This window comes from Bufo bufo, chromosome 6 (assembly GCF_905171765.1).
Source record: "Bufo bufo chromosome 6, aBufBuf1.1, whole genome shotgun sequence".
Classification (NCBI taxonomy): Eukaryota; Metazoa; Chordata; class Amphibia; order Anura; family Bufonidae; genus Bufo; species Bufo bufo.
In genome coordinates, this window is record NC_053394.1 from 438,433,416 (window position 1) to 438,446,455 (window position 13,040).

Sequence of the window (13,040 nt, forward strand, 5' to 3'; positions counted from 1 at the left end):
GCCTTTGATCTGAAACAAATCACATAAAAAATTAGGGTGATCACTTATTTGACATTTGTTAAGGATTTGACCTTTCTGCAGCGTCGCGACCTCTGGTGAATTCTTGGAATTCCTGCTGCTCGCGGCGGCCGCAGCAGCCCCCACCTTTGGAGAACACTGGATCACATCACAGCTTACAGACGGCAGCTCGCAGGTTGACGCTGAGAGGATAGGATCACTCACTGGAGAAGACAAATTAGTGCAGGAATCATCATGATTAGACTGTAATATAGACAACATGTTAGACATCTCCTCCTTGGCCTCAATTTTAGGGTCAAGAACACTGCAAGGCAAAGTAGGATTAGAAATCACATTAGATTTTGTTACAACTATCTCAGTAGCCTTGCACCGGCCTGGGCTCTGACCCTGCCCTGCCTGCATTATGGGGCTGAGCTGGGTCCTGCAGTTACCCCTAAAAAAGACTCAGGCTGTTTTCCAGTTGACACCAGGGACATTTTACTACTGATCTCCTGTAATTTGGCTACTTGATCTGCCAAATGATCCAAACGATTGTTTGGTTTGCGCACAGTTTGGACTTCTGGTGCTCCCTTATTAGAAGTGGGTGACCGACCACTAGGTGAGGTAGGGGATTCAGGCCTACTTTCCTTCTGTTGTCTGGGCCTGTTGTTCCAGCGCCTGTATCCTTGGGGACCTCTATTGTAATATTGGGGACGGTAGTTAGACCTCCCAGGACTGGAGTTATCCCCCTCTGGCCCCTTGGGGCTCTGAGGTCTTGGTTGCTTGGGTCCTACCTGTTGTTGCTGGGTTTGTTGGACAGGTCCTGTAAACTGAGGGTACTTACGTGGCTGCGTTTCAAATTTGAAGCCAGGGTTTACCTTAGCTTCTGCTACGCTTTGTTCTGGGGACTTTTTATATCTCCTCTCACCTGTAGCATGGCATTCACTGATGTTATACAGTGAAGTGGCAGCCGTCACCAACCTGTCCAAGGGGGCTTGGAGATCAAGATCTCTAGCGAAGCTAAGCTTAATTTGCATGGGCATTGCATCATAAAACAGCTGTTTGAACTCCTCAGACTCCCAGTTTGGGGATCTATACGCCAACCCATAGGCATTTTTAAGGATGGGTAGGAATTCCCGGGGACTCTGATTGGGTCTACATGTGAGTTTATAGATATCACGTTTTGCAGCAGTCACAGTACGGTAAGGGCCAAATTCTAATTTGACCTCATGCAAAACATCCTGCCAATCCAGAATTCCCCTCTCCCTAAATGAAACAAAGTAGTGGCGATATTTACCATCAAATGCCCATGGTAGGAATCCGATCCTGTCCGCATCAGAATACAATTTTAAAGAATCCATGGTAGACTGGTACAGTTCTAAGTGATTGGCAATTTCAGCAGAACCCTTTTTAGAGAATTTGGGCACAGTGACATTTAGAAACTTAATGATACTCGAGGAGTTCTGATCCTTTTCTGAACACTGAGTATTGTTCTTTCTAGAGACCACCTCAGCATATGTTGGTCGTCTGAAACTCTCATCCCCCTGATGGGCAATCTTATGCCTGCGTGGTAGGGAATGGATCACACGCTTTCCCACATCACTGTCACAATCACTCACGCTCCGATCACTTCCATCAGACCCTCTTGGCACAGGTGACTTAACCCTAACATCCCTCTCTAGAGGAGGACGTGGAGGGGCACTTCTGTACCCTTTTGCGTCGCTAGCGCCTAGAAAGGTGGTTACAGCTTGAAACGCCTGATTTAATTGGTTTAAGGCCTCCTGTTTAATCATGCCATCACCCTCGGGTGGCTTAGGGTCTCGGATGGATTGCGCTTTAAGAGCATGTGATGATGACATATCTACATTTTGGGGTGTGAGAATTGGAGGGTCTGGAGATCCCTCATGATCAGACAGATCACTTTGAACATTGGCTACAGTTTGGCTTAGTTCATTTGTTTGCTGCAGACTGCTATAACGGATGTGCAGCTCCTCTGCCTCACTTTTTAATTTGTTATAGGCAGCATGGCTGTGATCGAGCTCGCATTTTAAATCCTCGATCGATGCCTTTGCAGATTCTAATCTTTCTTCCATATGGGAAACATATGCTTGCACTTTCGTTATATGCACATGTCTACTCTCTGAGAGAATGCTGACCTCTAATAATGCATACAACATTGGTGGCAACATCTTTAAGAGGTGTTGGTTTTTACTGGCGGTATTTTTAAGCACATCAAGATAAGTTAGATGTCTTCTGACTGTGCCAAGTGGCGTCCATACATCCACACATTCTCTCTTGGCTTCTGCCTGCAACTCACTTATCCATGCAGCCACATCATGATCCAAATCTAAATGTGAATTTACATATTCAACAACGTTCTGGATTAACTGCTCCGGGCTAGATGGACTATCTCCTGTTGCAACGTCACTACCGGCTTCACTACCGGCTTCACTCATTTTCTTGCGATAAAGTTATACACAGATTTATGAATAATCTGGTTAGCCAAGAAAGGTATGGAACAGTTTACTATTTGCACAAATAATCAAAGAATTAACTCGATCTCGCTACCGGGGCCTCCATTTTATGTCGGGTATATAAAGCAAATGCTTTATATAAAGATAAAAAAATTTAGCGGATCAAAAGAAAAATTATGCAAAGGATATTGATCCGGGAGATGGACATAATTCATCTCCACACGAGTTCGATCAAGAACCTGATTATTTTGTGCAATCAGTAAAACAGGGTACAAGCGTCTATGCAAAAATATAAATGGTTTATTATACTATAGTTTAATACAATCAAAAATGAATCAACATAAATTTCAAGAATATACAATGATATGCAGTACCCAGAATTCACCACTATATGATGCCAACAAAACAATACTCAACCAACACCAGAATATTATGCAATACGGCTTTAAATCTGTGAGAGAGATACAATCAATGGATTATGCGGAAAACTCAATCAAGAAGATGACAGATACGAGCCCTTGCTCCGCCCAAAAATGATGACCAATCTCAGATACGGGGTAGTATGGTAGTATTGCATAAAACTTATAAATTATTGGCTTGATGTCAAACTAGGGAATACAAAGATTCCCAACAGAAAGTTTCTCCAATATTATCCCCTTTATTCAGTTATATGCATCGTAACTGAAACAAGAGAGAATACTGATGTGGCAACTAACGTTACACGTCCGCAAATGAGCGGGTATCTGACTAAGTATCAAGCCAATTAATTTAGATCAATACTACATAAAACAAAAATATACATTACCCAAGGGTCAAGTGGTGTGCAGAGTCTTGGGGCAGCCAGCTCTCAAGAGTTTTTCCCGATAATCCCAATGATTCTCCCGAGATCTATAATCCCAATGTTTCTTTGTTTGTTTGTTTTTTTTCCTTTCCTTTTTTCTTCTTTTCTGGTAACTGGTTTCTTAACCCAAAACTTATCAGATGGACACGCCCTCTGAGTTGGAACTTCCAATCATTGTTGGATGGGTGTGGGCATTGATAAGGAGCATGACGTCATAATACTACCCAGAATGCACTTTTGCTACTGATGTAGTATTAACTGCTCATATCTAGGTGGCACTGTTGTATAAACAATAGGCATCATACCATTAAGGGTTAACTCATATATGCCTGATATTTTCACTACTACACCTCTGACGTCTGGAGGCCTTGTCTCAGGGCCGAGGAACAAACTTGGATACATGAATGTATACTTTGAGGAACATCTAGACAATTCTCACACTGTGAAATTCATGTTCAGATATGAAAAACAATGAAGCCTCAGAATCTGCAGGTGCGGTGTATCTTCTAACCGTCTACATGTATAATATATTGTTACTATAACACTAGCTTTTGAACAGCACAGTAATCTTCTCATGGACTTACTTTGGCCTACATGAAAATCCATACAAAACAGTGAATATAAATCAACATTGCTCTTAAAGGCAATGAATACCAATTATAACTAAAATAAGGCTACTTTCACACTAGCGCTTGATCGGATCCGTTCTGAACGGATCCGATCATATTAATGCAGACGGAGGCTCCGTTCAGTACGGATCCGTCTGCATTAATAACTTAGAAAAATTTCTAAGTGCGAAAGTAGCCTGAGCGGATCCGTTCAGACTTTCAATGTAAAGTCAATGGGGGACGGATCCGCTTGAAGATTGAGCCATATGGTGTCATCTTCAAGCGGATCCGTTCCCATTGACTTACATTGTAAGTCTGGACGGATCCGCACGCCTCCGCACGGCCAGGCGGACACCCGAACGCTGCAAGCAGCGTTCAGCTGTCCGCCTGGCCGTGCGGAGGCGAGCGGAGCGGAGGCTGAACGCCGCCAGACTGATGCAGTCTGAGCGGATCCGCATCCATTCAGACTGCATCAGGGCTGGACGGAAGCGTTCTGCTCCGCTCGTGAGCCCCTTCAAACGGAGCTCACGAGCGGACAGCAGAACGCTAGTGTGAAAGTAGCCTAAGTAGATATAACTGTTTACACTTATGAAAAAGCACAACACAACACAAATAACGGCCGAAGTGAACTGAGAATATATTTTTCTTTTTCCACAGATATAAGCCACTAAAGGCTTTTCAACATAGCACTTGAACCCAAGAACAAATAGCTGGAAGGACAGAGCTGTATAATGGCTATTCGGATCCCCAAATAATCTATCCCTGCAATTGCAAATCACTTTCCTAGCACTGTCCCTAGCGTCTTCTCACGTCTGTCCCTGCACTCAGAACGCTGAAAAATGTCTGAATCCAAGATGGCCACCGTATTTAAAGGGCTGTGACATCACAGGGCTGGCTGGCTGCTGATTGGCTGCATGCAGGCATGTCAATCTGGGTGATCCCGCCTTCCCAGGGTTCCTTGCCCCATGTCCTCAGTTCTCACACGTGTGGCTGCCATTTTAGGAAAGCCGGAATTAGTACTTACCGGTAATTCATTTTCCATGAGATCACCACGACAGCCATACAAGGAGATTGACCCCTGACCTCTTTAGGGGCAGGAAGCAGAGAAAGGTTTAAATACCCCTCTCCCACCACCAAACACCAGTGCTTCCAAAATACCAGAGTAAGGCCTCTTTCACACTTGCGTTGTCCGGATCCGTCGTGCACTCCATTTGCCGGAGGTGCCCGCCGGATCCGTAACAACGCAAGTGAACTGAAAGCATTTGAAGACGGATCCGTCTTCAAAATGCGTTCAGTGTTACTATGGCAGCCAGGACGCTATTAAAGTCCTGGCTGCCATAGTAGTAGTGGGGATCGGTATACTTACAGTCCGTGCTGCTCCCGGGGCGCTCCAGAATGACGTCAGAGCGCCCCATGCGCATGGATGACGTGATCCATGCGACACGTCATCCATGAGTGTGGGACGCCCTGACGTCACTCTGAAGCGCCCCGGGAGCCGCACGGACGGTAAGTATACTGCTCCCCCGCTCCCCACTACACTTTACCATGGCAACCAGGACTTTAGCGTCGTGGAAGCCATGGTAACCATTCAGAAAAAGCTAAATGTCGGCTCCGGCAATGCGACGAAACGACGTTTAGCTTAAGGCCGGATCCGGATTAATGCCTTTCAATGGGCATTAATTCCGGATCCGGCCTTGCGGCAAGTGTTCAGGATTTTTGGCCGGAGCAAAAAGCGCAGCATGCTGCGGTATTTTCTCCGGCCAAAAAATGTTCCGTTCCGGAACTGAAGGCATCCTGATGCATCCTGAACGGATTTCTCTCCATTCAGAATGCATTGGGATAATCCTGATCAGGATTCTTCCGGCATAGAGCCCAGACGACGGAACTCTATGCCGGAACCCAACAACGCAAGTGTGAAAGAGCCCTAAAGGGTGGTGGATACACACGTGAAAAAATAAATAAACAGGAGAAGATATTTCATCATATCAACCCCCAAGTAACTAACAAGGAGGGAAATACGGGCCGTCGTGGTGATCTCATGGAAAATGAATTACCGGTAAGTACTAATTCCGGCTTTCCATATCATCACCACGACGGCCATACAAGGAGGTATATCAAATATGAATTTACGGGGGGGACCTAGACTGAAGGACTTTTTGTCCGAAAGACATATCAGTCTTTTTGAAAAGGTCCAATCTATAATGCTTGGCGAAAGTATGGATGCTGGACCAAGTGGCTGCCTTACAGATCTTCTCAAGGGAGACACCCGCTCTTTCTGCTTGAGAAGACGACATTGCCCTGGTAGAGTGGGCTCTGATATTATCAGGGCAAGATAGATTCTGTAAGGAATAACAAGAAGCGATGGTAGCTTTAATCCATCTGGCAATGGAGGACTTGGAAACTTTCTGACCCTTGTTTCTTCCTCCAAACTGGATAAAGAGGCAGTCTGACTTCCTAAAGTCTTTTGTGGTTTCTAAGTAATCCAGTACTGCCTGTCTGACATCAAGTGAATGAAGGGTAGATTCCCAATCATTAGATGGGTTGTTAAACAAAGAAGGTAGAGTGATCTCCTGGTCTTTATGAAACTTCGAGACTACTTTCAGTAGAAAACACGGATCCAGTTTTAGAATTATCCTGTCGTCCAGGACCTGTAGGTAGGGCTCTCTAATTGATAGTGCTTGTAGTTCACTTATTCTTCTGGCTGAGATGATGGCCACCAGGAAAGCAGTTTTGTAGGATTTTAGTTTCAGAGAGCAGTCACTCAGAGGATGTGATAGTCCCCTAAGGACAATGTTTAAATCCCAGGTAGGGACCTGAGACCTTAGAGTCGGACGTAACCTCGTTATTGCCTTCATGAATCGCTTTATCCACCTATGGTTCGCCAGTTCGGTGTCGTAAAAGCAACTGAGGGCTGATACCTGTACCATGAGAGTGGATGGTCTTAATTCCATGTCAAATCCTTTTTGTAAAAAGTCCAGAATCATTTGGATGTTTGGAGCTGAGGTATTTGGCGAGGGCGAATCTGACCACGAGCAGAACCGTTTCCAAATCTTCAGGTATATTGAAAAGGTGACTTTCTTTTTGGAAGCTTTTAGGGTTGAAATTACCTCATCCGATCGTCCCTGATGCTTTAGGATTTGGGTCTCAGGATCCAGGCTGCTAGGTTGAGGAAGTCTGGGTAGAATCGGACCTTGGTGAAGGATGTCTCGTCTCCTTGGTAGAATCCAAGGATCCTCGCTGGCAAGGTTCCACAAGATTGGGAACCAGCTCTTCTTTGGCCAGTAGTATGACTGAAGTACTGTCCTGTATGATTTTCTGTACCACCCTCGGTATTAACGGAAGAGGAGGGAACGCATAATGAAGACCTCGGTTCCATCTGAAAGAGAAAGCGTCCAGAAATCTCGGGCTGTCTCTGGGATGTAGGGAACAAAAAACTGGCAATTTTGAGTTTACCCGAGTGGCAAAGAGATTTATTGCTGGTCTCCCCCACTTGTCCGATATCATCAGGAAGACTTCCTCGTTTAAGGACCATTCTGAGTGGTCTATCTTTGCCTGGCTTAGGTAGTCTGCTTCCACATTTAGGGACCCTTTTAGGTGGACTGCAGACACTGAATGAACATTCGCTTCGGCCCAGGTGAATATCTTTGCCGACAAATCCAGCAGGCTGCTCGAACCCATGCCTCCCTGATGATTTAAATATCTTATCACTGTCGTATTGTCTGACAGGACTCTTACGTGATGGCCTTGAAGATGAATCTTTGCTTGCTTTAGAGTTTCCCAGACTGCCATCAATTCTCAAAAATTTGATGACTGGAGACTGAATGATTTTGGCCAGACTCCCTGGTAGTAAACATCTCCGACCTTCGCTCCCCAACCGTACTGGCTTGCATCCGTTGTGATCTGAGCGTAGGGATTCTTTGACCACATCACCCCCCTGGCGATATTGAGCCTGTTTTTCCACCAAAGGAGGGAGGTTTTTATCCTTTGAGGGATGATCACCTTTTGGTCTAGGGAAGATTCCCTTCTGTCCCAGACCCTGAGGATCCACATCTGCAGGGTTCGAAAATGGATCTGACACCACTGAACGGACGGTATGCAGGATGTGAGGATCCCCAAGAGACTCATTGAGTCTCTGATGGAGTAGAACATCTTTGAGTTGAAGATGGAGATTTTCTTTTGGATGTCCTGTATCTTGCTCAGAGGTAAACAGGTTATCTGTCTCTGGGAATACAGAATAACCCCCAGGAACTGGATCTTTGTTGTCGGTTCTAACTGTGATTTTCCTATGTTGATCAACCAACCCAGTCCCTCTAGGGTCTGACGGAAAAAATTCAGATCTCTCTGCAGAAGAGCAGAACTGTTTGAGATCAGAAAATCGTCTAAGTATGGAAAAACTGTCAGACCTTCCTTCCTTAGATAGGCAACTACCTCGATCATTAGTTTTGTAAAAACTCGAGGGGCTGAGGATATGCCGAAGGGGAGAGAGGTGAATTGATAATGGAGAATTCTGCCCAGATGGTCTCTGACCGCGAACCTTAAGAACCGTTGAGAGCTGGGATGTATCGGGACATGATAGTAGGCGTCGGTCAGATCGACCGAGCACATTACTGAATTATTCTGGAGCAGAGGAACTATGGATCTTAGGGTCTCCATCCTGAATTTTTGATAGGTAATGTACCTGTTCAGGTGCTTTAAGTTTATTATTGTGCGATAGGATCCCTCCTTCTTCTTCACTAGGAAGAGGTTCGAATAGAACCCATTTCCTTGTTCGGATCGTGGTACTTCCACCACTACCCCTTTTGCGAGTAGTTCTCGAATGCCCACGTGAATAGGATGATTGAGGTCTGGGACCGCAACCTTGGTGACTATAAATCTTTTTTGGGGGAGGATCCGAGAATTGTATTCTGTATCCTGACTCTACAATCCTCAGAGCCCAGGAGTTTGAGGATATTTTCTCCCAACGGGGAAGAAACATCCTCAATCTCCTCCCCACCCTGATGTCACTGGTTTCCATTTCCTTTTTGGGGGGCAGAGGCGGGAGCCCTACCCCTCCCCCCTTTGGGATAACTGAAACGGCCTGGCTTGCCCTTACCACTATATTGATTACTTTGGTTGGAAGGGGCACGAAAGGGATACTTCCTCCTATAAACTTTTTCCTCCGGAAACCCCTTCTTTTTATCGGAGGCCTTTTCTAAGATTTTTTTCTAATTCTGGTCCGAAGACATACTCTCCAGAAAAGGGGATGCCACATAGTCTGGATTTTGACACTTTGTCACCCGACCAGCATTTCACCCACAAAGCACGGCGAGCTGCATTGGACAGACCCGCATCCCTTGCTGCAAAACGTACAGACTCCGCGGAGGCGTCCGCTAAAAAAGCTGTAGCAGATTTTAACAGGGGAATAGCACTCAAAATTTCATTTGTTGAGGAATCACTGGAGGCCCTATTCTCTAACTCTGAGAGCCAGATGAACATAGATCTGGCAACTGATGTGGCTGCTATGTTCGATTTAGGCGTGAACATGGCCGCCTCCCAGGACCTTCTCAATAGGCCGTCAGCCTTTCTATCCAACGGATCTTTGAGCTGAGAGGCATCTTCAAATGGTAGGCTGTTTTTTTTTATTGACCCTAGCTACCTGGGCGTCAATTTTAGGGATGGTATTAAAGGTCCTAGCTTCTTCTTGATCAAAAAGAAGCCGGTTTTGGAAGGATCTGGCAACTCCTAGCCGTTTCTCCGAATCTGCCCATTCATCCAAAATCATCCCCTTGATGTTATCGTTAATAGGGAAGACTTTGGACTTCTTCACCCTGAGACCTCCGAACATCTCATCTTGTACTGATGGAGTAGAAGGCACCTCTTCTATCCCCATAGTAGCTCTGACGGCTTTTAAAAGCTCGGGCATATCCTCAGAAGAGAAATAAAATTTCCTTCTGTTCTCTGAAAATTCTCGTTCAGAGAGCTTATCTTCATCCTCCATATGTCTAGAGGAGGAAGCCGAACCCCTATAAACTTCAGAATCGGATGAAATATAATCGTCTGATTTGTGGCGTTTGGCGGGGGGCTCCGAAACAACGGGTTTCTCTGTTTTAAGTGTAGAAAAGGAGGATTTCATTTCTTTCTGCATCATAGATTTAATCTCGTCCATGAGGGACGGCTGTTCCTCACGGACAATTCTAGAAATGCAATCCCCGCACAACTTCTTAGGGTGGTCATCAGGTAGCCGTTTAAGGCATGAAATACACTTCGAGGACTTCTTGGGCTTTCTCAGAGAATCCTTAGCAGTCTGGAAAAGCCAAGAAAAAAAAACATTAATCCAGGGAAAAAACCCACAATAGTGTGCCCAGGTGAGAGAGGAAGAAAAAACTGTCCCCTATGTGGAACTTACAGACGGCAGGGTAGAGGCCTCAGCATGCTCAGACGCAGACATCCTGAAGGATAGCCAGAGAGGGTAAGCACTCACCGCAGGAAGCTGCAGCAGGAGGATCCATTTGAATTCTCCCGCCTCCCAAAGCCGTCCGCGTCACTTCCGGAAACGTCACAGCTAACCGGAAGTGACGAATTCGTATAGCGCCGCATGGTGCTGGGCGCACAACCGGCATGGTTTTAGTGAACCAGCGGGCGTTCTGTGCTCCGGGAGCAGTCCCCAGATCAACCGGAGGTGAGTCTCTCCCTTTCCCCCCTGCCTGGCGTTAGTACAAGACCGCGGGCTGACAGGGGGGTCCCGCCGAAGCAGGTACGCGACTCCATATCCACTTCAGGCCTTCATCTCCACGGCGGCTGCCCGCGGAGACCTTTCTCCGCCCCTGTCCTCTGTAGGGACAGGAAACACTGGTGTTTGGTGGTGGGAGGGGGGTATTTAAACCTTTCTCTGCTTCCTGCCCCTACAGAGGTCAGGGGTCAATCTCCTTGTATGGCCGTCGTGGTGATGATATGGAAAATTGCAATTCGCTACCACGAAGCGCGAGGAAATTCGATTTGGTGCAAATTGAACTTTTCCTGAAATTCGTATAGAATTTCACTTCTTCAGCTTCGATTCACTAATTTCTAATTGGCATAACTTGGTGCCACTCGCGTACCCATCGCACAGCCCCTTATCTGTTGGTATAGAGGGTCATTGAATGAAAAAACGTTATTGCGAAGAAGAAACTCAATTCCTTTGAGAAGGACATTAATCTGCTCAATGTTACGTCTGTTGTGACTGATTAGAGTTTCTTCTACTGCTTTTAGTCCTAATTGGTGCGAGATGTTAGAATATGGCGTGGTGACGTCCGGCGGGAAGAACGGCCGGGAGCGCCACTGTTTGTAGTTCAGGTATTAATTGTGTGGAGTCTTTTAGGTATGTAGTATTTTTGGAGAAACAGATCTATGTAATGAGATCGATTGGATGTGATGGACCCTATCCCTGAGATGATGGCTCTGCCAGGTGGTTGTTGTAGGCTTTTATGTCTTTTCAGTAAATAGTAGAAGAACGGAGTTTGGTGATGCTTGACGGTGAGGAACTCCTTTTCTTCTTTATGGAGTATATGGGGATCAGTTGATTCTTGGAGCAGAGCTTTATCTTTTCCAGAACGTGTGGGGTCAATTAATAGAGGGCTGTAATACATCTCATCAGACAATAATCGTCTTTGTTTAGAAATACGACTCCGCCTCCCTCATCTGCGGGAGCCAATCATCAGGTCAGGATTGTCCATCAAGGACTTTAGAGCTGATGTTTCATTTCTACTAAGATTATTGCGTGTGATGTGATGGATTGGAATCTCTCTAAATGGTTCCCTCTGGTGGATCGGATACAAACTAGATGGAGGTTTGACTGGTACATGTAAGAACTCTGTAGTCCTACTCTGGGAATTACCCTGTTTCCTCGAAAATAAGACAGTGTCTTATATAAATTTTTGCTCCCAAAGATTCGCTAGGTCTTATTTTCAGGGGATGTCTTATTTTTCCATGAAGAAAAATACGGTACACATTTATTGTTGAACAAAAAAAAAGGAAATCAGGGTGGGGAGGGGGATCACTTAAAATAACACAGGGGGATCAGAAGGGGGAATCTAAATGACACAGGAGAATCAGAGGGGGGGGGATTACTATAGCATTTTAGGACCTCCTTCTGATCCTCCTTTGTCATTTTAAATGATCCCCCTCCCCACCCTGTGTCATTTTAATTACCGTTTTTAGTCTCCCCCCCCCATCTTCACCAGACATCCCCCACCTTCCATCAGATATTCCCCCCCCCTACCTGTCACCCTGTCCCCTGTGTGTCCGTGCCAGCCAAGTTGTGAGACTCCATCAGGGCAGAGCGAGCAGCGGGCGGAAGAAGGCGGCAGCTTGTCCTGGCTGCGGCCAATCAGTGAGCTCCTTACATTCTGGGGTGGCTTGCTTTATAATCGGGGAGGCATTATGTCCGGCCGATGCTTTATAATCGGGGAGGCCTTATTTTCGGGGGGATGCCTTATATTACAGCGATAGGCAAAACTAGAGGTAGATAATGTGAAGTACCAGCTCACTATATCTGCGGTTAGAATGTATCCGCGTGCTCGGTGTCCTGGTTTTTCAACCTCCTGGTTCAGGTACATAGAAAATGGGTAAATTCAGACTCCAGCACTCACTTTTTTTCGAAGTATCAAGTTCTCCACTTTATTCAATAGTTGCACACGGACAGTACAGGGCTCAAGATCTCTCTTGGTACAGGCTGTTTGACGCGTTTCGAAAAGTCTTATTCGTAACAGTGGAGTGCATTTGGCGCTCTCAGGTTTATATAGGAACTCAAGTGTGTTTGATAGACGCTATAGTTACTCCCACCTGTGACTGTGCACTGGGTGGAGAGAGGAAGTAGCACGGGGCGATCAAAGTTACTCCCCTTTGCACAACACTTGTTTCCAATAGTTATCACCTGGAGCGACAAAATCATTCCAATCAAATGTCTGACATACATAAAGTTACATAACATTTCATTAAAAACAAAGTTGTTTCAGTATGTACAGATATCTCTTCCAACATATTAAAATTGCATAGCATGGAAAAATAAAACAAAAAAAGAAGAGACTGACATGGAAAGAAAAGAAAACTCTGCTAGGAAAAACACTGCGTTAAATCGGGATCCATTCACATTATATGTGCGTT